A 3,512-nucleotide genomic window follows, 5' to 3' on the forward strand; every position below is an offset into this window, starting at 1 on the left:
GTAAGCTATATGTGGGCAGGGACTTTCTGTTTTACTCACTGCTATATTCCCAACACCGAAGAACAATGAGTGGCACATATTAGGTGCTAAATAAATATTTACCAAATGAATCAACACATTATTGCTGTCTTGAAGAAGTCAAACAGACAGCTCTTAGGGACTCTTTCTTCACTGATTCTTTCTCTATTTGCCCCATAGCACCACTGCCCTGGTCAAAAGAGCATGAGCGCGTGAGCGGCGTATGTGAAAAGAAGCTGATGAGGTGATGCCGGTGATGCCCTGGAGGAAAGTTGCAAGGCCTGAAGGTACAGTTGGGGAACTTGGGTGGCAGGTCGACTGGTCAGAAGGGAAGAGCAGCCTGAGCTACCTGTGAACGCAGAGATGCCGAGGTTGGAGGAGGAAAGGAGAGCTGCCAGAGCGGCAGCAGGAGCTGACCAGAGGGACTTAGTTGAAGCAGAGTAGGAAAGCTGTTTAAGCAGCCAGTTTTCTGCGGGCTTTGGCCGAGGGGCTAGTGGAGATGAGCTGTCAGCTGCACGTGGAGCCAGTGAAGGAGCGGGAGAGCAGAGGGAAGTTGAAGAATTAAGGCAACTGGTCAAAAAGGAAAGCAGGCGGATACTGGACTAGCCATGTTTGCCTTCCATCAAAAAGAGAAGGCGGGCTTTCTTGGTGGCGCAGTGGTTGAGAGTCCGCCTGCCGATGCAGGGGACGCGTGTTCGTGCCCCGGTCCGGGAAGATCCCACATGCCGCGGAGCGGCTGGGCCCGTGAGCCATGGCCGCTGAGCCTGCGCGTTCGGAGCCTGTGCTCCGCAACGGGAGAGGCCACAGCAGTGAGAGGGCCGCGTACCGCAAAACAAACAAACAAAAAAATAGAGAAGGCAAGAGAGGCAGAAGCACAAAGGGCAGAAGAGAATCTTATCAGGCATCCTGGAGTTTCCATGATGGCCTTAATGTTGTGTCCTTTTATTGTTTTCGCCAAAGGTATCTTGGCCTTGGTCCTCTGAAAAATAGAGCCTTCAGATTTGGTGGGTTTTTTCTCCATAAAAAGCATTTGTCTTTCATTGTTGTTGGTTTTTGGGAAACAAATGGTAAAATGTATACACTGTGGAGTCTGAATTTCCCCATCACAGAGTGTGAATGGGATGGTCAGGTTTCAAAGCTCCTGAATATAGCCTTTGGTGTGGGTGACACTGTCTTTGGTATCTCACGTGGAGGTGGGAGGCCTTCCACCAACTTCGCAAAATAATGGCAACAAACCTCCATGATCCCAAAGCCACCTCCATGGTGGTATCGGATGTGTTTCAGGTACTGGCCTCGCCCTGAAGTGGACTCAGCTGTATATATTCAGCTGGATCTGAATTCCACATTGTGGTCTCTCACTGCCATATCTTGTGCTTCTAAGAGAACCTCCTCCATTATTTGGGCCCCTTTGTTGTCCCTAAATTCCAGTCGAGCTAAAGCCTGGTCAGTGGACATTCCTCGAATCAGTTTTGCCAAATACCACATCTTGTCTTTGCTGTACTTTGTCTTCGACAATGGTAGATTTCAGCTGGCCTCTGAGGAGGTCCTTCAGGTAGTTGTGGAGGCTAAACAATTTTTTTCTCCCATTTTCGAGAAATTTCAAGAGAAGCACTGGTGTGGATATGTGATTAGGGTAAAATGTTATGAGATGAAAGGAACCCCAAGACCAGCTTCCCCCTCAGATTCTGCATCCATAACGCATCCATACGTTCCAGGCTTGCCACTGCCATCTTTCCTGGAACTTGTAAGTTGTTTATTCGGGAATGTGATTCTGGGAGCGATAGGGCAGGACAGGAGAGGGGAACGGGGAAGGAGAGAGAAACAATACAAGGATATGAGACTGAACCGGCCATTGCTAAGGACACCTGGTGCTCCATCCTGACCAGACCTTCTGAAGAGCTGATGGAAAGCACCTCTGAACTGTCAACAGAGGGGAGGACATGGGGAACGGTTGTTAATTCCCCCACGCTTCTGGGCTGTGCACAGGTCGGTTCCCACAGGCGTCCCTTGCCTCAGCATCATCAAAACCCCAAGGCCAGAACTGAGAGGTTCACTGCACAGGCTCAAGTGCATCCGCACGAGGTCCATCAAAGCCCACAGGAAACTGGTCATCACAGCAGGGGCCGGATAGGAGGTGGGGCTGGGAGGTTTGGACGTGGGGCGCAGTCACACCTGGCTTCTCTCTGATCTGCTGGTGCCCTGCCTCTAAGTCCAATTCATCACAGTGTCCTGATCAAGGTGGTGGCTAGTTGCAATCTTTGCAAGGACTTGATATAAAAGGATTAGTGGGACAAGCTGCAGCTAGTTTACAGGCCATTGTTCACATTTAAGACTTCCCTCCTTTGCCATGAACTGAGATCAGTGCTTCTCAAATTTTTCATATTAGAAACATCTGAGCAGCTTTTGTAACATCCTTAGCCTAGGCTGTAACCCAGACAATAAATCAGTGTAGTTATCTAATTAGAAAATTAACATTGATAACAGCATTACCTAATTGACAGACATTGCTCAAGTTTCCACACTTGTCCTCTCCTGTCTTTTTTGTCCATGATCCAATCCGGGGTCAAATGCTTTCAGTTCTCCCGACTGCTTGGTGTCCTCCAACCTGCAAGAGTTCCTCAGTCGTTCCTTATCATGACCTTGACACTTTTGAAGAGGACAGGTCAGTTATTTTACAGAATGTGCCTCAGTTTGGGTTTGCCTGGTGATGTTTCATGATTCGACTGAGGTTGTACATTTTTGGCAAGAACATCTCAGAAGGAATATTGTACACTTCTCAATGCATTATATTATGGTTATATGATGTTGATGTGTCTTACTAGGGGTGATGTTCATCTTGATCACCTGGTTAAGGTGATGTCTTCTAAGTTTCTCTAGTGTAAAGTTATAATTTTCCCCTTTGTAACCAATATATATCTTGTGGGGAGATTCTTTGAGACTGTGCAAATATCCTGTTTCTCCTTATACTTGGCTCACTAACTAGAGCATCCATCAGTGGTTCTTACCTACCACACTCAGCACTAGGTATGTGCCTAATGTTGACTTTCTATATTCTTAATTCCTTCTACATTTATCAGTTGGAATTGTAATCGAAGTAAGAGCTAAACTTGCCTTTAAATAACTCAGAGAGTTTGACAGCCCTAGATAAAGGGGTTGGTTTGGGGCTTGACTGGAGGAATAAGTGAGAAACAAAACTATTGGCGTGAGTAGAGTGAAATTAGATACATGCTGGTAGTTTTCATTTAGGGCCTGATAATTTCACTGGATACGGAGAGCAGCCAGAGATGAGGAAGGCATAGTTGGGAAGTGTTTCAGGTATGAAACATAACACAGCAGTGTCTTCTAGAGTAAAAAAAAAAAAAGTTGGCAGGGTGGGTGCAAGAGGGTGACTATGTGATATCTGTATCGCAAAGGAACACATTTATGCAAATATCCCAAGATGAATATCAGAAGAAAAGAAGGGCATAAAGGTACCAGCTGCCAAGATGCAGAAC

At 46.7% G+C, this 3,512-nt stretch overlaps 1 pseudogene across 1 annotated transcript; it reads right to left on the reverse strand.

Annotated features, from left to right (window-relative positions):
• Window positions 1-1,150: 1,150 nt before the first annotated feature.
• LOC307057692 (large ribosomal subunit protein uL22m-like) lies at window positions 1,151-1,748 on the reverse strand (annotated as a pseudogene). Its single transcript has one exon. The product of its transcript is annotated as a large ribosomal subunit protein uL22m-like (transcript).
• Between the last annotated feature and the right edge of the window lie 1,764 nt (window positions 1,749-3,512).

This window comes from Hyperoodon ampullatus (genome assembly GCF_949752795.1).
Source record: "Hyperoodon ampullatus genome assembly, chromosome: 9".
NCBI classification, from domain to species: Eukaryota; Metazoa; Chordata; class Mammalia; order Artiodactyla; family Ziphiidae; genus Hyperoodon; species Hyperoodon ampullatus.